The following is a 23314-nucleotide window of genomic DNA, read 5'->3' as shown; positions in this document are numbered from 1 at the left end:
TTCAGTCAATGTTGCAGACTGACATGCCTTCTAGGGTTTCAAAACGCTCACTCATGGCACGGGCTGCTCAGGTATCGGACTCAGAGGGTTCCTCAGATGATGGGGAGGTCCCTGATGACACTGACTCGGACGCCTCGGTACAGGAAATGGATACCAAGTCGACCATTAATGTGCGAGCACTGGTTAGGGCGGTGCGAGCTATTCTTCTTATAGAGGATGAGGCACCGGTTCCTAAGTCGAAGTTTCCTAGTTTAAAAAAAACTAGGGTGGCTTCTGCGGTGTTTCCCCTGTCGGATCAGTTGACGGATCATATGGCGGTAGCTTGGCAGGCGCCCAGTAAGAGATTCTTTCCTCAGAAGCGGTTGGCTTCTAATTATCCCTTCCCTGAGGCACATTGTAAAAAATGGGAAACTCCACCGGCGGTGGATTCCCATGTCACCCGTTTAACTCGGGGCGCTACTTTACCATTACCGTCGATATCCTCGCTGAAGGATCCCACGGACAGGAAAGTTGAGACTTGTTTAAAGTCTATTTACTCCCTCTCCGGGGCGGTGGCCCGACCGTCCATGGCCATCTCCTGGGTGGCCAAGGCCATTGAGGGGTGGGCCAATGCATTGGAAGATACCTTCTCGGATGACGCTCCGGATGTCCAGCGGGCGTTGTTGGGACAGATGAGGGACGCTGCTTCTTACATTGGAGAAGTTTCTTTAGATGCTAGTCTGCTGACTTCGCAGGTATCGGCTGCAGCGGTGTCTGCCCGCCGATACTTATGGTTGCGGTCCTGGAGAGCGGACTCTGATTCAAAGAAGGGCCTGGAGGCCTTACCTTTCAATGGGGAATTACTATTTGGCCCGGACTTGGACAAAATTGTGGATACCCTGGCTAAATCCAAGTCAGCCTTCCTCCCTTCGGCGCCACTGCCTGCTAAGGTTCGGAGTTCGGATTTTCATTCCTTTCGGGTTCAGGGGAAGGCGAAAGGTCAGTCCTTCCCGAGATAATCTGCGAGTAAGACTGCCTCTAAGCCCAAGAAGCAAGCCTGGAGTGCACGGCGCCCTTCTTCCAAGCAGGAAGATAAACCTGCGGCCTGATGGGACGGGCCTCCCTCTGGGGGACCTCAGAGTGGGAGGCCGACTTCTTCTATTTGCCCAGTGCTGGCACAATACCACCACGGATGCCTGGGTTCGAGAAGTGGTCTCCCAGGGGTACGCCCTGTCTTTTCGGTACAGACCACCCCACCAGTTTTTTTGCACGAGCCCTTCTCAGGACAAGACCAAGGCGTTACGGATTCAGGAGGCTATAGAGTCCTTGCTGAAAGCAGGGGTCATTGTTCCCGTTCCTCAATCACAACGAGGGACGGGGTATTATTCGTCTCTGTTTCTGGTGCAGAAACCCAATGGTTCTCATCGCCCTATCCTCAACTTGAAGTCTCTGAACAAATTCCTCAGGGTTCCCAAGTTCAGGATGGAGACGTTACGTTCCATCATTCTGGCGATGGAACCGGGGGATTACATGGTGTCCCTGGATATCCAGGACGCCTACCTCCATGTTCCGATAGCACCTTCGCACCAGCGGTATCTGAGGTTCGCTATCCTTCAACACCACTATCAGTTCCGGGCGCTACCCTTTGGTCTCTCCACGGCGCCGAGGGTGTTCACGAAGATTATGGCGGTCATGGCCGCACATCTTCGGAACCAGAATGTACGGCTGCTGCCGTATCTGGACGACCTCCTGTTGCTAGCGAGCTCCCCAGAGGTACTGCTTCAACATCTCCACCTGACGATCGCTTGCCTGCAAGCACACGGGTGGTTGATAAATTGGAAAAAGTCCTCCCTGATTCCATCACAGCGGATGGTTCATTTGGGAGCCCTGCTGGATTCGCGTCAGCAAAGGATCTTCCTGACTCCGGAGAAGGTCGCCTCCCTAAAGCTGCGGATACGCAGTTGCCTGAGCAGTTGCCGCCTGTCGGTCCATTCGGCTATGAGAGTTCTGGGGTCCATGGTGTCGACATTCGACATGGTGGAATTTGCCCAGTTCCATTCCCGGCCCCTGCAGGGGCTGATTCTATTGGAATGGAACGGGTTACCTCACCGGATCCGCTCTCAGGTGCTGGTGTTGTCTCCGGACGTTCGGCAATCTTTGGCTTGGTGGCTTCAGACAGCTCATCTGGTCGAGGGGCGCCCCTTTTGGATCCCGGACTGAGTCCTGCTCACGACGGATGCCAGTCTCCGGGGTTGGGGGGCAGTGACCGGCTCATTGTCTCTCCAGGGTCGTTGGTCTGCGGAAGAAACTCTTCTTCCCATCAACATCCTGGAACTGAGGGCTGTATACAGGGCCCTGCAGTCGTCCGGCCCCGCTCTTCACGGAAGGGCGGTACAGGTGCAGTCCGACATCGCCACCACGGTGGCGTATATCAACCACCAAGGAGGAACTCGCAGTCGGGCAGCGATGTCGGAGGTGTCTCGCATCCTGACTTGGGCGGAGGGTCACATTCCAGCGATCTCGGCGGTCTTCATCCCCGGAGTCCTCAATTGGGAAGCGGACTTCCTCAGCCGTCACGATGTGCATCCCGGGGAATGGTCGCTTCACCCAGAGGTGTTTCAGCTACTCGTGGACAGGTGGGGACTGCCGGAGCTGGACTTGATGGCCTCCCGTCACAATCACAAGTTGCCCGTTTACGGGTCAAGGACAAGAGACGCAGGCGCAAGTCTGGTGGACGCACTGTCGGTGCAATGGACGTTTCACCTGGCGTATCTGTTTCCTCCGATATCCCTACTTCCTCGGGTTCTGCGGAAATTCAAGCAGGACGGCGGCACGCTAGTGCTGGTAGCTCCGGCGTGGCCCAGACGTCCTTGGTACTCCGATCTCAGGAGCCTCTCCATTGACGCTCCGTACCTTCTTCCTGAGCGTCGGGACCTGTTGTCTCAAGGGCCCTGTCTTTACCCGGATCTGGGTCGGCTGTCTTTGACGGCGTGGCTCTTGAGACAGCCGTCTTGAGGTCTCGGGGCTTCTCCAGTTCGGTTATTGGTACCATGCTCAGGGCACGCAAGCCTGCTTCAGCACGGATTTATCACAGGGTGTGGCACACTTACTTTCAGTGGTGTGAGTCCAGAAATTATGATCCTCAGGTGTTCCGAGTTTCTAGGGTCTTGGAATTTCTTCAATCAGGATTGGACCTCGGCTTACGCCTTGCATCTCTGAAGGTTCAGGTTTCCGCCTTGTCTGTGTGGTTTCAACGGCGGATTGCAATGCTGCCGGACGTTCACACCTTTTTCCAAGGTGTTCTCAGGATCCAGCCTCCCTTTGTGCCTCCTGTGGCTCCTTGGGACTTGGCGGTGGTTCTACGGGTCCTGCAGGGTCCTCCGTTTGAGCCTCTTGAGTCGGTGGAGCTCAAGTGGCTGACATTTAAGACCGTTTTTCTCCTGGCAATTGCTTCGGCCAGGAGGGTGTCTGAATTGGGGGCGCTTTCCTGTCGCCCTCCTTTCCTGATTTTTCACCAGGATAGAGCGGTGCTCCGCACTCGTCCTGAGTTTTTGCCCAAAGTGGTCTCGAAGTTCCACATTAATCAGGAACTTGTTGTGCCAGCTTTTCAGTCCCGATATTTCAGCTGGTGAGACTTCCTTAGATGTGGTCCGGGCGCTTAGAATCTATGTGGACCGGACGGCTTCGGTTAGGAAGTCTGATTCCTTGTTTATCCTCTTTGGTTTTCACAAGAGGGGTTGGCCTGCCAACAAACAAACGTTAGCCCGTTGGCTTCGTTCCATTATTTGTGAGGCTTATGCACAGGAGGGTTTACCTGTGCCAGCCTCTGTTAAGGCTCATTCCACTCGTTCTGTGGGTCCCTCTTGGGCTGCTAGACGTGGCGCTTCTGCTGTTCAGCTGTGTAAGGCGGCCACTTGGTCTTCTATTCAAACGTTTTTGAGGTTCTATGCGTTTGACACCTTCGCCTCTCAGGATGCATCCTTTGGGCGCCGGGTGCTCCTTTCAGCACAGGAGCGTCCCCGCCCTTAGTTGAACTGCTTTGGGACATCCCCAAGGTCAACCCTGTGGACCCCCTATGGACCCTGAAGTAGAAAACAAGAGATATGGTAAGAACTTACCTTTGTTATCTCTGTTTCTACGAAGTCCATAGGGTCCACAGGGCGCCCGCCCTGACGCACCTGGCTTCAAATGGGCTGTGTGGCTGGTCACCGGTTTTCCGTCTCCCATTGCTGTGAGTATGGTTTCTTGTGTGTTCCAGTCTTCCTTCTCTCTGTTCCATATTCTCCTCCGGCCTAGGCTGCTTACCAACTGAGGTGCCTGTGGCTCGGGGGCGGGGTATAGAGGAGGACCCAAGTGCATCCTGGGAGCTAAAAGCTTAACTGTGTGGTGCCCATGGATCCTGTTCCAGCTATAACCCCCAAGGTCAACCCTGTGGACCCTATGGACTTCGTAGAAACAGAGATAACAAAGGTAAGTTCTTACCATATCTCTTGTTTTTCAGGCGCGCGCCTTCGGTGCACGCATAGGGCCACTTTCCGGATTTATTTTCAGGGCCACTTTCAATTCCCAATCCGCCCCTGCCCATGACCAATGATGACTGCACCATATTTGCAATGGAGATGAGCGGTTCGGTTTGGTTTGGATCTTCCTGTCAAGTTAAGAGCTCAGAAAAAGTCAAAACATCATCTTTCACGGATGCCATTTTGCCCCATTCTGATATCCGAACTTGAAAGGAAGATCCAAAATGCTCATCTATAATTCTCAATAGCAAGTATAATACAAATACAAATTTTATCACTAATACCCCTTTCAGACATACAACCCGGGAAATTTCCTGCTCAGACCCGGGAATTTCTCCTGTGCAAATTCCCGGGTATTTGGTCGAGACCCCCCTTTCACACTATAGTTTCTACCCAGGAAATTCCCAGGTAGACCCCTTTCAGACAAGAGCAGGGTTTTTCTGCTTACCTGCCTCTTCTCTGCCGTCTGCTCCTCCCAGCCAAAAGCCGGCCAATCGTAATGCAGTTTTTTGTTTTTTTTTATTATAATTTTTTAACATTTATTTTAATTCCCTGGTGGTCCAGCGGGAGTGCGGGCGGCCCGCTGTGGCACAGCTGGCCGGTGCTGGGGGTGGTGAGCAGCAGCGCTGAGCGTCCTATAGGACGCTCTGCGCTGTCAGCTCAAACAAAGCAGCAGCGCAGAGCGTCCTATAGGACACTCTGTGCTGTCAGCTCAAAGCAGCAGCGCTGAGTGTCCTATAGGACGCTCTGCGGTGTCAGCTCAAAGCAGCAGCGCTGAGCGTCCTATAGGACGCTCTGCGCTGTCAGCTCAAAGCAGCAGCGCTGAGCGTCCTATAGGACGCTCTGCGCTGTCAGCTACATGTCAAAGCTGCTTGGTGCTGCCCGGGAGTAGTAAATTCCCGGGTAGCACCATTCAGACAGAAGCAGGGTAATTTCCCAGGACTTAAGTCCCGGGAAAAACCCTGGTCGATTGCAGGGGCGGCTACCCGGGAACGTGTTCCCGGGTAGGTACCTTTCACACAGACATGAGACCCGGGAATTTTGGCCGAGGCAGGCCAAAATCCCGGGAATCTCAGTATGTCTGAAAGGGGTACAAGTCACTTGGATATCCCAGAGCAGTGGCAAACGCAGGATTTCTAGAGGGGGGGTTTCCAAATGCTTGATTTTAGAGTGAGTGTGGCCAGTCCATGAAGAGGGTAGAATTAGCACTTAACCAGCTTTAATATGCTTCATACAAAGTGTAGTGTATGTCATAATTCCAGCATATACAGGACCAGCTATCACAGTATGCCATTAGATGCGGCAGTATGGCCATCCTACCTGAGCTGAATGTTTTTATTTTAGATGTGGGCACCATTCCAGAGCATGGGAGCAAGCCCTGGTGTCTGGGGGAGCAGCAGAAGAACATAGCACTGCCCTGGACATATATGTATATGTACAAATTGGCCTGTATAGCAGCACATCCCTAACAGTGCATGTTGTCCAGTTGTCCTAGTTGGTGCACAGGTTATTTATTACTGGCTGATACATGTTAAAATATCTACAGGTGGTGCTAATTACTTCATTTGTGATACTGAGAATAAAATGCAGCACTAGTCAAATTCTATTACATTACTATTTCTATTGTGGTCATGGTGTGGGCAGGGGAGGGGGGTTTCCAGGCAGACGGAAACCCCCCCTGCGTTTGCCTATGCAGAGGGGAGATACAGAGACATAACTAGATAATTTAGCTCCCTGGGTGGAGTACTGTCCCTCCGCATGTAATATTAGTAATTTGGTTCATTTTTGTCTCCTCCACACTTTGTTTATTACTGAAGATGGATAAACATATAGCTTGTAAATGATAAAGCAGTCAGAAGAATTAATTTATTTCATGATTATTTTGTGTAGGTGTAATTTCATTGTTAAGGCTGCTGTTCAAATTGCTTGGCAACATTACAGGATTGATCGAGTGGCCATTTTAAGGATTTCAAAAAGATGAAGGGACAATACAAGTAACAGATGTGCAAGAAATGGATATTTGAGGCACATTAATGGGATGGCCCTTGAACCATTTATAGCTCACCGATATGTAAACATGGTCAGTTACTAATATTTTGGCAAAGTATTCATAGTAAATGGAAAAATATTATGCCAAATTAAATGATCAAATAAATTAATCCTATTTAATCAAATCATTAAATGTATACCTATTGTTTTGGCTTGCATTTGCTACTGTCACATATACGAAATGTTGCTTAGGAGAGAAAATTAAATCAGCTGGTGTAAACATTCAATAGAGGCCAGTCAAGGGGTAAAGGCTCTATACAAATAGTAACAAAAGAAACAAGATTAATATAGAAATTAACAAATTATGAGTATCGTTAATCATTGACCATGTTTCTCAACCAAACTGCTAAAAAACACCCTTCAGTAAGCTCCATGCATCCTTTTGAATTCCATTTATTACATCAGATTTTGAGTCACTTGTAGACAAGGAGTGATATCAGGTTATGGCCTTGATGTAATTAGTGGCGATGCTGGCCTATGTGCTGTTGCAGAATGGCACATCATCGCATCCACCTACATTGCTAGTTTTTCTTCTCCTCCTATAGTAGTGCACAGGAAAATTAGCAACGTAGAAGGTACCTTACCTTGATATGCAAATATGTGTGCAGCTGCATTTTGGCAGTGACATTTGGCAGCACATTGCCCCTAATTAATCAGCCCATGTTTAAAACTATTTCAGTTAGTTCTTAGAAACCTTGCATATGTACAGATTCTCCTGGTTGTAAGGCATATTGCCTAAACACTCTTATGTACAAAAAGCATATGTCAGATAACTACTATGGTAGAACAACATATGCGCTTATATTGGTACATGATCCCTGGAAAAGAGGTTGTCCAACTTGAAATTAATGTATTGTATATATATGAATAAAACAGAAATGTCTATCTACTTTCTTGTCTCTGTTCCTATGTTTCTGTAGTCTTTCTCTGTTCTTCTCTAATACTTCTTTCTTTCTCTCGTAATTCTACTGTACAGGCGGCTCTTGTCTCAGGCCTGGGATGAGACGTCATGATGTTGGGTGCTGCATGGCCCACAACTTAAAGAAGTGACAAGGAGCTGGGCAGCACATCAACCTTTGTACAGACCAGCAGCGAACAGGACAGGAGAGCCTTGACTAATGGCCATAAGTATAAAAATTTGCCTTTGAAACATTTTCCTTCCAATGTTGTAGTTATCGGCTGAACATGTGTTCCATGGTGCAGGTGGAATTTTAACTGAAAAACTGTAAGTTATCCCAAATGTGTAAAGAAAACAACAATGACTAACCCCAAAAAATTTATTACCGAATGTCTTGCACCACTCACATTAAAAAGAAGTATGCTCTTTTGCAAAAAAAAAGAACTTTACTATTTATTTATTTATTTTATTTATTAACAGTTTCTTATATAGCGCAGCATATTCCGTTGCGCTTTAAAATTGGAAATATTTATAGAACAAAACAGGGTAATAACAAATAGATGTATAGGTAGAAAGGCCCTGCTCGCAAGCTTACAATCTGTACTATGATAGACAACAGACTGATGTGGAACAAAATACATTTTCCAGATATGACAAAAGAGACTAAATTCCTTGAGATAAAATTAATATTTGCAAAGTGCGACCAGGAGATCTATGGGCCCCATTACTACAAAACATGGTCAAGCATGTGGAGAAATGGGCAGATCTCATGAATACCGCCCTCTTTACATCCCGTGCTACCTGCTACAAGGTATGTGGTCACACCATCTTGGATGTGTGGCTGCACCCCCAATGCAACAATGGCCTTGGACAGGCCTTGAGCAATTTGCACCCTCTTGGCGCTCCTTACTGTGCCTAATTTTGTGTATACTGTACGTGCAAAAACAAGATTTCATTCTGCGGTGCAAGATTGTTAGTATGAAATAAAGGGTTATTATCAGTGGCATCCTTTGCTTTGTGGAAGAGCACTCTGTCATGTCAGCGGCACAGAAACACCTTGAATTGTGAGATAGAATAAGACATATTAGGCTGATGGAATCTAAAAATTGGTGCAATTTGTGAATTTGATACGATTTTGGATGAATTGGTGCAAACAGAGTTTCTGCTGTGCTTTGCACAAATTTGTACTGACTCCTCACTAAATAAGCCTTTTATTTTCTATTCTGCAGAGCGGACCGTAGAATTCCCCTAATATTAATGACCGAAGTGGCATTTATGAATTGATTAAATTTAATGCATTTATTGTAGCTGTCCAACAAAGCATGTACACTTGTCTCTCATTCCTGACTCATTCATTTGGATGAGTCTTGACAAAACCAATCAACCTAATGTAACTCAATCTCTGATGTTTTCATTCACTAGACATGTTTTTTTCTACAGACTTATTAATTAGCAATGCATAGCAATTGGTTATAACATTAGATGAGTAAATATATCATTAATCTAGTGCATTAACGTTTCAGTAGACAAAATAATATGTCATACATAATTATTTTACGTGTTTTATCTGTACACATATAGACAGAATTTTATTTGCTTCTAAATCATATTCTTTGCTCCGTTAAGGTCGTTTTTTACAAATTAGTTTTCTAATAGAATCTTGTTGGTGAGTAGGTATCTATAGTATATACATTTAGAAGCTCATGGCTAGAAAATGTTCATGGGAAACCTACGTCTCTTGTTGGCTTTGGAAATATATTACATACTTAAGAATTTTTCCAATTTAGCCCAGACAGTCCCTTTTTTTTGAGGGGACTATCCCGCTGTCCCATGAGTTGGGATGGTTGTCCCAATTCACAAATAAGTGAGGGGTATCTATCCGCTCACCATGGTTTTTAGAGGATCAGTGTTGGGCTTGGCCTGGTGCTGTAGAAACTCTGGGTGCTGTACTGGGGGTCACCCATGCCCCACAATATGGCATGACTTCTGTTTTTCTGATAACCTCAGGAAAAAAGTTGGGAAGTATGATTTTGTAGGGCTGTAACAAGAATACAAAATATAAAAACAGATCAGCACATCCATACTGCAACACACACCTACCTGCAAATGTAATAGTGATAAAATTACCCTTTCATAATGAACCCAACCCCACAGTCAAGGTTGTCCTTTTTGGCCATCTACTAGCCCTACAAGCTGATATTGCCATGCTCTATTCTTCGTAAAGGAAAAAGAGTCTGGTATACATGTCTTCTGATAAGTACCAGAACTGTGTGCGTGTCAGGGATTGCCCTTGTCTAATATCTGTAATATATGGATCCCAGTTAATGTGACAAAAAAAGTAATAATACAATTACATACGTACATTACCATATATCCAATTGCAACAGTTTTATTTGTACACTGTATTACATATTATTGAATAGAAGCAAACCAGCGCATAGTTAAACCCTTATTCTCCAGGTTACCGGCGCATGGCAATATAAATAAATTATACATACAGTATAGATACACAACATTGTTGCCAGCAATAATTGAAAGTATAAAAGTATTGGCTAATATTTTTCCCTACACTCTTATCCATGTTGCACAAATTTATAAATTTATTTCCTCCTCTCTTAATAATACATGATAGCATCTGTGGTTCTACAATACTGTAGCTGGTGTGCCACAAGTTACTTGCCCAATTGGGATTGTACAGTTCGCCTCCCTGTGATTGTACAAACCTCTCTGTAACTAGGTAAATACTTTTTGTACAATGGTACATATCCTACCTTTTTACTCAATGCCAGAATTATAGAAATAATGCAGTTTTGTTATATAATATCAATGAAGACAGTGTCAATGTTCTAATAGTGACATACCTGGCCTATCAGCACCATACTTCATTTTCTGAAAACAACCTCATACAATAAATAGTGAAACTACTGTATGCTATTGATATTAGGCCAAGCTGTAGATTTGGGATATTTATCATTGGTTTATTGAGGTGGAACATTTTATAAAGACAGCAACTAAATCATTCTGTCACTGTAAAATAGAGCATGAAACAATACATTTTTATAGTAGGAGAAATCTGCCTATAGCTCTATAGCCACCCAGTGGTCAGCCGGGACAATGCATATTCTTGCATGAGGAAGAATGAATTATTGGTGTAATGTATAAAGCAGAAAATGGCTGAGGTGCAGTGCAAAATCTCCATTAATTACATTGTGCACTTCAAATTGTGTAGGTGCATCTGGATGTCCACCAAAGCTCATGAGTTTGCAGAGCAGGAGTGAGGGTATTCCATGAGTAGTAGGTGCATCCAGGTTTGTAAAGCAGTACAACCATAGGTGTAACTACCGTAGGTGCAGGGGGTGCGTATGCTATGGGGTCCCTCTAGGTCTAGTTACGCCCCTGAGTACAACTTTTTATTTTGCAGTGCGAGAGGATATGAATGAGAGGAGTGAAGAGAGCACCGGACTAGGGGCTCACTATGCTGTGCAGAATCTTACACAGGTATTTTACATTTTTAAAAATACAGTACTTGAATTCTGCACTCGGTGAGCTTGTGGATATTGGATATTACTTTTTATTATGACCTCCTACTTATGTAGGACTTAACACATAGGCTTTCTTCTTTATTATTCTTTAACCCTCACTTCAAATCTCACACTGGTGTGATGCCATGGGGAGGTTCTGCTGGGTTGGCCTGGGGGGTCCCGTGCCCTGCATTTGTTCCATAGGAGTGTTAGGGACCTGCCTGATAGAGGTCACCTGGACGCGGTGGGCCGGCCCATAATTATGCTAAGGACCTCTTGGATGCAATTTAGCAGTATTATTATTAGGTTCAGCATGGTTAGAGTGTGCACTTACATTTGTCTCACTTTTTCTGCTTGCAGCACTACAAGTCTCAGCACGTAGCGCCTCACATTGTGCTTTGGGTGTGCAATCTAGCACACCCTCCCCCTAAGTGTTTTAAGGCTGTCAGGCTGATCATTTGAGAGACACGCTACCTGGGGAAATGAGAGTCTATGGTGTCTCTATGAAAGAAAACATACTGCTGAAACCAAGTGAACTACGTAGTGAGCTAGGACCATTCTGTGTTTAGTTAGTGCTGGATGGCAAGGTGTTTATTTTTGTTTTGCTTTATAATAAAACTGACCGAGGTCAGTTGCACCAGACCAATGGACTTTGTGTGATCTCTCAGCTGCTGCGCAGTGCCATATACCCCATGAGATGGTACCAGTTCCCCGACCCTGCTACAGGCCAATAATACATGTGAAGTCTGTTTTCCACCTTTACTTTTTCATTAGAGTAAACATTAACAACAATTTGCAGTCATTATACAATCACACTGCCTTATACACAAATTTCTGTCCTTCTACTACCTTTGTTCCTCACTGCTTAACAAATGATACTTTGGGATAAAGCCACTGGACGGGCGTTATTGGCATCAAAATCAAATAGCCTAAAAATTACATTGACTCACCTCCTGTTTTGGATGTGTGCAAACGCCACATAGGTTGACGGGCAGCACTTTGCTATTTGTACATCATTACTTTCATTTTTTTGGGCTCAATTAGGAATGAAATATTGTTTTTATCTTATGTCCATGCATTCACCTTAAGCAGATGGAATGCCCTAGGGGCTATAACTATTGAGATCTATGACCATATGGAATCATTGGGGCAGCACAGAAAGATAGCCTATGAAAAAGAAAAGTGAAAACTTGGTTGCTCATGGTTTAAAAATCGTTTATTGAAAGTATTTTCACATTTGTGATAAAGCATTCTTACTGTACTTAGCATGACACTTCCATGATTATCCAGATTTATTACTTCTCAGCAATGTCCTTGGTACCATATGTTGGTTTATAAATATAAAATGATATACATGTAGAATGTTCTATAGTGTAGTTAAGGTCACAACTAGGGAAGCCAATCCTACCTCATTTTTTTAATCGGGAAAAAAATCTCAATCCCGGTATTCCCAGCAGTGGCGTAACTAGGGTATTTGGAGCCCAGGGCAAATTGTGGAGGACCCTACCAATATAATTATCAATATGATATATTGGAGATGTTATTAGAAACTTAGAAAGTATAATGTGTAAAATACCCTCAGCACCACAAATGTGTTAAACACACTGTAGTGCTCCCAGTACACATTATGCCACACAGAAACCTCAGGTCACACATGCTACAGTGACTCCTACATTGGTGATATAGCTGTGTGTGGGGCCCCTGGGCGACCGCCCCTTGCCGCCCTACTGTTAAGCCGGCACTACTCCCCAGCAATACTGGCTGGCAGCGACAAGGTTGGTTGGACCAGTGTTGAGGTAAGTGCACATGTGTGACCTGGCTTCCCTTGTCATTCATGCACAATGTCTTGGAAGCCCAGACTTATGCCTCCAGTGCCACTTATGGAAAAAAAAAAATAAGAAATGTTGCAGAGTTGATTATATTTTCCCCCATATGCAGAGTTGTATGCATCTGTGCAACCGAACACCCTTGTCTGTATGTTTGGCGATTTACCCTATACAAACCCAAGTGTGGCCTGGACCTGTCGTGAATGAACCCTGCCACCTTTGGCGTATCTATATACCCGTATATTATACTTACCTCTCCGGTGTCCCGCGTCGGCCGGTGCTGCAGACTGAAATCACTGAGAAAATGGCGCAGCGACCATTTTCTTGGTGATTTGAGCATGCGCAGTAGAGATGTCTCCAGGAACTTAGCGTGGGCACCATGTCCTGGAGACATGCGCAGTAGACTGACACAAAGCCAGAGTCTACTGTGTTGCCAGACAGGAGGGGGCCAGCATGGAGGCCGCACACAGGCTCCCTCCTCTCTTAAATCACACCTGCCTGCCACATGTAGTCCTGCTCATAGTGATAACAGTACAGAATTCTAAAGCATATCTATGTCTCCAGACTACAAATGGTCATCTTAACCTGAGCAAACTGGCTTCAAAACAGAAAGGACACTGAAGCCAATAACATTCTAGTACTGATTTATTTCTTCTGTAAATTATTGTAAATGCTGTAATGGTGGTGGCAATCCAGAAATGTTTTTAGCTTGCAATGTTGAACATCTGGCACCCAAAGCTAAAACCGCAGCTACCCTGTTATACAGTATGTAGGGTTCCTGTCGACAATCAAAATGTCAACACCAGAATGTTGTCATGTTCTAAATGTTGACACGTTTAGAGTGTCGAAAGATAACATGTTGATAATATACACCATGTCTATGTTGACATGTTTAAGATGTTGACATTGTGAATGTCAATAGTAACTATGTTGAAACATGCAATTCGGGTTAGCTGTAAGCTAAATTAGTACTGTCGACATTTTTAACAGGTTGACATTATAGTGTCAATATATTGAATGTCTACCATACTGCGCACGTCAACATATTATACCCAAACCAGAATGTGGGTACCATAGAGATACATACACACATTGCGAGGCTGCATAGGAATTAGTTCACATACGTGCTGCCTGCAAGTATTCAGCTATTACTATGCAAACATGAAGCCTGGGAATGAATAGCAAAGCAGCTACTGTATGTAGCATATGTGTTCCATAATATGTGTTCCATATGTGATCTGATTTAAAGTCCAATCTGATTTTGTTTAGCTAAATATGTTGAATTTTTATCCATGTAATGCTGCTTTTTAACCGCAGTCCAGCCCTGTTTGTGTCTAAATTAGCCATACAAAACACGGTCCCATTTTAATTTATTATGAAGCAGTCACACATGCATGGAAATGTGGTTGTAGGAAACATCTACAGAATGAATTGGTAATTTTGGAATAAAATCAATGACCTCATCACCATTAAAGGACCCTTGCTGTAAATCAATAGCTGCATCTTGTTTCTGCTGAGCTAGGATTTAATGGAAAGAAGAGTTTTGTCAGCTGTGACACTAGAGAAAATGTGGTTCAAATGGTCAGCATTTCAGGAGGGTTAACCCAGCCGTTCCCCTATTCAATGTGCCTGTTCCCATTCCGTTATTATCACAGCGTGCATTTTATTTTGGATTAAATGAGGGTAATTGAGACACTGCAATTACTGTAAATGGCAGAATAATAAAGTGCAACATATCAACACAGTACTAAAACCAAATGGGGTCTCTGTCTCCTGACGTTGGCCTATGACCAGTTTTCAGATTGCTGGATTTGATTGACGAAAACAGCAGAACTGAGCTGTATACAATACTATACGTACAGGTACAACCTTTATTACTAGAACATTTTTAGCAGGTCCTACAGTGCTGCTTAGAATATAGAATGTCAGGTTAATCAAATGGTGCCTTTCAGCAGAGAACCTTTTAAGGCTAATTACACATTTTCATTCTTTTGTGATGTGGACTGTTTAACATTTATCAAACATGGGCATCAGAAAAGGGTGCTCTATTTCTTTTTAAAAAAATGACTGTAAAAGAGTTTTGTAAATAAAAGTTTGGGTGTCAGCTTTAAATTCGAGATGAGCGGTTCGGTTTTAACTGTTCATTTTGTCAAATTAGCTCAAGTTCGGATTTACCCTATATGGTATCCAAAGCACGTGAGAGTCGGATAGCCAATATGAAGCCGTTTTTAAAATCCAAACATAACCGAGTAAAACTGAGCTGCTCATCTCTACTTTAAATAGTGAAGGGGTCAAAGCAGGGACGTAACTAGAACTTTGTGGGCCCCATAGCAACATTTTTAAGCCCCCCCCCCCCCCCCCCCCCCCCCTCCCAACTCAGGTCTCAACCAGAGTGTGTGTGTGTGTGTGTGTATTTATATAAAGGGAACAAGCAGACATGGAGGCTGATTACACTGTACAACAAATTAATACTTTTAATTTGTTTCCTTTCTAAAAATAGTCATACATTACTAATTTGAGGTCAAGAAAAACTAAAATGATTTCAGAATGTTTTTACCAGCTCTATTTTTTTAGCTACTCTACTTGCACTATACTGTATGTACATTAGTAATATAGTCATAGTGAAAAGCTATTTTTAAATAATCTGATATTTTCTTTATAGAAAATAAGTAACAGTTGTAATAATTAAAACAATCACAAATAAGAACACAAAATGAAACAAACATACAGCATACGTAACAAACATACAGCATATGAAACAAACATACAGCATACAAAAGTACTATCTAATATAGTGGCCTATTTATGGGGGTGCTCTCTCTTTGCTTGTCGCTTGTACTCCTCTTCTGGAGCATCTCTTGTCACTGTCCAACAGTAGTGATTCACCTACCCTGATATCTTTGGTCCATTGCTGAAATGTCTTGGTGGAATCGCTCACTATGCTTGTCACTCAGTGCACCACAGTTATCTTGTGTGGGTAATCCCGTGAATCGCATATATTTGAATAGGGGAGGGGACAAAAAACTAATTAATTTAATTGGGTCATTAGGCCCCACCCCGTCTGCATGGAACGCAGATTGCTGGTAAGATTCTCTCCATTCTGTCCACTTCACTAGGAATACCCCTATATCGTCATAAATGGGCTATATCTCGGAACTAAGAGCTAACTGAGAGTTTTAAATGTCATATTCATTCTTTGCATGCTGAAATCAATTAGAAGTAACTATTTTCACATCAGAAACATTTTCATTGTTGTGCAGTGTTATAGGAGTAGATAGTAGCGAGTGGGGTGTGATAGAAATGGGGGGAGGGTGGTAGAAGGGGGATTAGAGGGGGGCAGGGTGTACACTGTGTGTTCACAGTTGGTTATACAGTAGATAAACACAATTGGTTAAGGCAGTTATTACAGTAAGCAATAAGGCAGCAAATACAGTAGGTAATAGGCAATTAAATAAGGCAGTGAATATGGAAGAATATAATGTTAAATGGTGGGTACTGGAGGTCTAGAGTATAATGGCTGATAGTTTACCCGTAGCGGGAGAGGTCCAGTTTGTCTGCATGGAGCCACCTAATATACGGAGGGTGGGCAAATGTCCTGTGGTCAGAGTCAGACCAATAGAGGGCCAATTTCACAGTCCAGATCGATGAGGGGCAGTCCGGCAGGCAGAGTTCCTGGAGAAGCTATGTGGTCATGACGGCTGTGGACAAGAGATCCCCGCACTTTAACAGCGCAGGAGAAGAGGAGGCAGCAGTAACCATCGGAGACAGCAGCAGAGGCGGTGCGGGACCATAACGTGAATACCGGCAGTGTAGCTCAGACGGGAGGTTCCAGTGAGCTGCAGGAGAAGGAAGCAGGATCACGTTGGGTTGGAGGAAATCAAAGGCGGACCAGGAGACGAGGCTGAAGTTAGCTTCTTATTCACCTCTTATTCGAGCTCCAGCTTCTTATTGATTTTCCAGCTTCTTATTCAGAACATGTTATATTAAAACATTTAAATCAAATAGAATCACTAAGCTTTCATTGTATAAACAAAATATGGTATCTGTTACACAAATTTCAACAGGTTTTGGGCATGAAATAGGTTGGTAAAGTGGGCACAGGGACCAGATTGTCTATATTTGAATAAGTAGATGTAGTTGTGCATGGGTTAAATAGCCTTAGGCAACAACGTTGACACCTGACATCCACAAAGGAGGGTGTCACTTATGTGAACCTTCTTTGTGGATTCCAAGTGGATTGTGGATTCCAAGTGTCAAATTTGTTGCCCAATGCTATTTAACCCATTTTACTTGTGGAATGTAAAGGACTATGAGCTTTCAGACAATTAAATGAAACTGGTCGGCTATAAATCATAAGTACAAAGATTGTATTTGTAGTTTTCCTACAAATTATGGAAATGTTATATTTTTAGGTATTTGGGGAGAGAGTGGGCTGGTAGCCCACATGATAGTGGCCACACCCACACAGCACTGGTCACAGCTCCATCCCTTCTCTATATAGACCCTTGAACATTTAAGCTCCAGGACTTTAATCTGGCCCTGCAGAAACCAATTAACTTAGCACTATTTAAACTAGCTGTCTGAAAACTATAGATATTATATGACATGACTGTGGACTCCACAAATTCAGGAATGCTAGTGCAATATCTATAACCAAGAGCATATCAGGTTGTAGCATAAAGGTAAACAAGCTGGGGGCTTTTACCAGAGCATCCATGTTGATGAAAGCAAGCTGGGGTCAAAGCCTGTACAGTATATCAGTCGGAAGATGGTGAGAGCAAGCCCAGGTCTGATCCAATACAATAAACAAGAGCATGAACTGCACAGGTACAATCTGAGCCAAACACCCAGCAACCAGATAGCTAGAGCAACGCTATCACTGGCATCTGCATAAAGGTATGAGGGCTAGATAAATGGCCAGTGTCCAGTCAAAAGACTGTAGCCCTGGACAGATAATCATGTGGTTAGAGAAATAGGACTCAAGCCGACAACTAGACATGAGTGGCCTCATTGTCCCCCACTGATCATAACACCAATGCACTCAGACAATGCCAACCCTAACAATATTGTAAATTCCAGCTCTCATTGTAGCACAACCCCAACCATTGTTAGAACTCTGCTCTGTTCTGGGATCGGTATGAAATACCGCCGAATGTTAGCCCGGCGGATGTTATACTGACGCCGGAAAGCAGAACAACAGAATCCCGACTAAGGTAAGTTTCTAACTATCCCTAACCCTACCTTAGGGCTGCCTAACCCTAACCTCCACTCGTAAGTGCCTAAACCTAACCCCCCTTCCCCTAGCCTAACCCTCCTTGGGAGCAACTAACCGATCCCTCCCCCCCGCAGCTGTCCGCACCTGGTGCCCGGCTTACCTTCGTTCGGTATGCCAGTCGTCGTGCTGCCGGCGTAGATATAATGACAGGCGTCGGGTTTTTAGTCCCCTGCTGGGATTTGACAGTCGGGAAGGCGGCGGTCGGCATTTCGACCGCCGGCTTCTTGACTGCATCCCTCTGTTCTGTCATGTTGCCTGGCAGTGTGATTCCCAACCACCAGGGGTTGTCAGGCCTCTGGTTATGTGAGTAGCAGTACTGATCCTTCCTACTCTTTGGACTCTGTTCTGTGCCCAGGTGTCAGGTAATTAATGACTCAATTACCAACATGGACTACACCTGTCAGCTGGCTATTTAGTCTGTATGAGCCCAGCAGTCTTTGTTGAGTCATTAATGTTTCATGTTTGGTTTCTGTATCTCCCTGGTTTGCGGTCTGTAAGAACTTTGGTTTTCAGTTCCTGCAATCTCCTGTTTCTGCTAAGCAGAAGAACGTCTGCCATTAATTAGATTACCATTCTACTGTGTGTTTCTGGATTCTGTTTGCTTCTGCCATTCACCACATTGCAATTTTTTCTAGACTATGCGCCTGATTCAGCAGGGCTTGCAATTGCAACCGCGTACGCAGACCTGACGTTTGTTGCGTATGCACTGATCGCACTAGATTATGCACGCAGACAGGAATCCATTGCAGAGTGATAGGCCATGAGAGTTTGGGGATGGTGACGGGTGAGTGGTTGCAGAAACGCAGGCCTGGCTGTCCAATTGAACGCTGTTGCATGGGGATGCCTAAATTAGCCACTGTGCCTACGCAGCTTGTGTACTCACTGCATGCGTCAAGACTAGCAATTTCTGTGACCGGTCAGAGCTGCTGTAATTGTGCATGACAGGCCGATGAAACCGATGTATACACGGGACTGATGGGTATTACGGATGTGAAAGCAGTAGTGGGCATCTCTATGCTGGCTGAGCGGTGGCAGACAGCATATATTTGCAGCTTCATTGCATGCGCTTACGCTGCTGCAATCCCAACTGCAATCCATGCTAAATCAGGCCCTATGTTTGCTTCTGTTATTTATTGCAAGACTCCTGTATACCAGCATTTTTGCATTCTCCTGCTATGGTATCATGCCTTAGTAAATGTCTTCATATGTTTCATCATACTCTATTGTGATTTAACTTCACCCAGGGGGTTCATAACAACCATTAACTGGCTCCATTTCTAATGTAGAAATACTATCGACAATAAAGAATACCCAAGTAGACGGTTATGATCTGCGGCAGTGGATCATCTTGGTGGCAGGTCCCGACTGTACTAGGCAACTGGGACGCTGCATCATGCCTTGATTCCAATTCCGGCGGTTGCAGGCAGCCGGAACTCTGTCTGTGTCTGTGCAGTTCTTAGCTGCATTTCTTTCTGTCGGTCTGTCATACTCGCCTACCTTCCCGATTCGTCCGGGAGCCCCCAGAAAATCGGGATGCCGCACCCGTTCCCCCAGAAAAGCAGGCAAGCCTCCCGACGGCTGAATCATGTCATTTAATGTTTAGATGAATTTGTTGTATTATTATGATGATCTTGGTAATATTCCTACACAAACAGGCATCTTTCGGACCAGGGACGTTTCAAGAGAGGAGGGGGCCCATGTGTAGTCTCCGTCCTGGGCCCCCTCCTCTCAGTCCGGAAGCGCACTGAGCGCAGCGCCGCACTGATAGACTCTGGGCACTAAAGTGTGCCCAGAGTCTACAGCGCATGCACCGGTAACCGGGAATACGCCCCTGTTCCGGACCATGATATCCTACATGAATAGTGAATACCGACTGAAGACGCCGTCTGCCCCCGGGAGGATACATTTCTTCAGAGGTTCCCCTTTGTGAGAAACTACCATATAGGTAAGGTGCATATGGAATGGAATGGAAAGGAATGTTCCCAGAGTGACGACAAATTTTGGCGTGTCATGTTGACATGCCCCTATTCGTCAGTGACCACGCCCAATTTTTTGGTGCACACACAGTTGGGGAGTTTTTCATCTTGCCCTGGGCGCCAAAGACCCTGGTTACGCCTCTGCTGTTACCTCCCAGTACTGTCCAGGAAATCCCCATACATTTTTTGCCACCATGCATCTAAATTTATACTGAGACTCTGTATGAACAAAATGGAAAAGCATGTACTGTGCAACTCCGACACACGTGCAGATAAAAAACATTTCTCCGTCATCACCACAGCGTCTGACTCAGGCCCAGTAAGAGATGAGATAACATATAGGAAGAATTATGCAGTTTCCCAAAAGGGGGAAAATGACAGAATGAAAGAAGGACCAAACTACCCCACCCCCGCCCCTCCCTACACACACTGATAATAAAAACACCACACTATAAATAAAGTACAGTACCTACAAGGAAACAAAACATGATATAGTTATGGGGCCCATATATCTAGCCTCTATCGTGACAAATTCTCTGTTCTGCCGGGGTCGGGGGATCGTAAACATTGTTGGACAATCTCCATTCCCTGATTTGAATCTGAAAATGGTGGGAATCAGCAAGTCGGAGATTAACATTTTTTTGTTGATCTACCGTCAAATCGCTGATTATTGGAGTCTGCCGATCAGTGGATTGGCATTGTCAGAACCGGGAATCGGTGTTTAGATGTATGGCGTGCATAAGTGGCACAATATAGATCAGTTCCTTGCATATGTCTTCAAAAGGAAGTTTGTTATTTTTATGGTGGAGCTAGTGTGGATGCTGATACTGATTGACAGGCCTATTTTGTCAAGTAAACTGGAAATATAAAATGTGCTAGCTTAAGTCTCTTAACATAAGGAAGCTGTTACAGGAAATAAAACTACTGTCACATCAGAGTTCAGCTCTTAAATTCGATATGTGGGGAAAGTCTTTACAGTTTATTTCAGCAGCTCACATAAAAAAGGCTCTAAATACATCAAGTGGATTATTCACAAGGATCTGTCTATATTACCAGCACAAAAAAAACAGCTGGAGATTTGTGACACTATTCCATTATACTAATTAACATTCTAAGGAATAACCTCAGAACTCCATTTCAAATTAAGAAATATAGTACTGTATGTACTTTTAAGGTCAGATAGAAACCCACATCTCTCTTTTGCCAGCACTTATTATAAAAAAAAAAAAGGTAGCTAAAACATACTATCACACTTTTCATAGGAGATGATACCTAATGTAATGACAAAATACGTGGCACTACAGCCAGATAGGTAGTATAACAAGCACTTCTGTGGTGCACTGCATACCTTTCAGCTGAAAGAGTCACTGAGGGCTGCAGATCCACCTTCATTAAACCTCTAGTTCTCCATGCTCCATTTCATCTACCAGCGCCAACGGGAACTGTATCTTAGGCAGTCCCCCTAACTAATAAAGGTAAGAGCGGCCACTGATCACGCATGACTTGTACTTTTGGTATAAGTACAGGGGCGTTTTAAGAGAGGAGGGGGCGCGTGTTCATTCCCCATACTGGGGCCCATCCTCTCTCCCTGGCGGACGACCACAGCACCAGTAGACTGCATGCACAAGTCGCTGGGGAAGTGGTGTGGCCACTATTTTCCCAGCGATTTCCTCACTGCGCATGCGAAAAAATGCAGGAAAAATGGCCGCCGCAGCCATTTTCTGGCGTTTTGTGCTGGGCTGAGACACCCGATGCAGGACCTTGGAGAGGTAACTATTAGATAATATGGGTGCAGGGTATCCAGTGCTGGACCCAGGAGCCCATGTGCACCGCACACCCTGCACCCATTATAGATACGCCCCTGCATAAGTATATATAAACTAGCACATACATAAATTGGCTCGTACTGAGGGCCTGATCTGCACAGGCACATGACAGTCTGCTGCCGTTTGTCGGTGGAGAGGGGGTGTGTCGCTGCCTTTGGGGGGGTAGGGAAGAGGCCAGGATCTCCGTTGACTGACAGAGATTTCCTAGCCTCTTTCCCTCATCTGTGGTGGCCGGCTTGCATGACCCCATCTGCGATGTTCTCGCAGATTGCCCAATGTTGCATTGTACAATGTAGCTCGGATAAGTAATGCATGCAGGAGACGTGATAATTTCTTGTTACATATGCACAATTGGGGTGTTAGCGAATGGTAGTTCAAAAGAAAAGGTCACACATACACGGTAAGAATGAAGATACCAGGGAACCGATAGGAGAACATTGTTGGCAGAATTGTGATTTTTAGATCGATCCTATTGATACATCATCATTCCAGGGTCATGCACAAAAAAAAAGTTATGCATGTGGCACATAGATCGATCTTCAATGTCCATCTCTACAAATGGTTGTGATATCTAACTCAGGCCATTTATACAGCGAGTGTTCTTCTCTAACACGTGTTCCAGTATGTGCTTTTAAATAACAAAAGGCGTCATGACAGGATGAGACACCTGCTGTTAGTGTGCTGTGCACCCTGATGCCTTTTAGCTGAGAATCTCTGTGCTTAAGCGTTTTGGTTACCTGTTGCTATAGCCTCTGTTCTCTATGAGAGCCCCATTACTTGTATGAATGGCCTGGGGTACATACTGTATAACCTTTGAAAGCAATGACACTGTGTATATGAGCATACCTCCTAACCTTCCCGATTTCAGTCCCACTTTTCGTCACTGTCCCGATGTCCAACCCTCAATCGGTCAGAACGTTGGGGGGACACTCTTGTCACCGCTGTGCTGCGCGGTGCCGGGGAATGAATGCTGCCCATATTTAGTACTGAGAGGAAGCTGGATCCTCCTGCAGGTGCTGTGACTGCGCCTACCACGTTGCATTAGTCTTGCTTACTAGCATTGTGAATAATGTCAACAATATTATAACCCTACTTTTGTGTTGGACCCCACTTATTTTTGATTTATTCTGGCATAGAAGAAGCTTGAATGATAAAGCAAAGTTATCTGAAACTGGAAACCCCTTTTTTAAGCACCTTCAGACCTATTGTAGAATAGCGCTTTTATATAATTTTATGTATATAATTATATACCATTATTTTATACTGTGAATTTCTTATCTTATTTACCAAGACAAAGACATTGGGCTGATTCAGCACGGATCGCAGCTGCGTAATCGCACACAATGAATCTGCAAAAATATGCTAATGTCTGCTACTACTCAGCCAGCATAGAGACGCCCACTACTGCTTTCTCACATGCGTAATTCTTCGCAGTCCTGTATAC

General features: G+C 44.6%; 1 long non-coding RNA gene across 1 annotated transcript in view; it reads left to right on the top strand.

The window, feature by feature from the left end:
• LOC148538084 (uncharacterized) overlaps positions 1 to 7838 on the top strand; it is a 68289-nt gene extending 60451 nt beyond the window's left edge. The window contains exon 4 of the long non-coding RNA XR_015872502.1: positions 7525 to 7838. This is a non-coding gene — a long non-coding RNA (uncharacterized LOC148538084). The remainder of the gene's footprint in view (positions 1 to 7524) is intronic.
• The last annotated feature ends 15476 nt before the right edge of the window (positions 7839 to 23314 follow it).

The sequence above is a fragment of the Taudactylus pleione genome, unplaced genomic scaffold (genome assembly GCF_031769625.1).
Source record: "Taudactylus pleione unplaced genomic scaffold, aTauple2 ptg000041l, whole genome shotgun sequence".
Lineage (NCBI taxonomy): Eukaryota > Metazoa > Chordata > Amphibia > Anura > Myobatrachidae > Taudactylus > Taudactylus pleione.
This window is presented reverse-complemented; position numbering and strand designations above follow the sequence as displayed.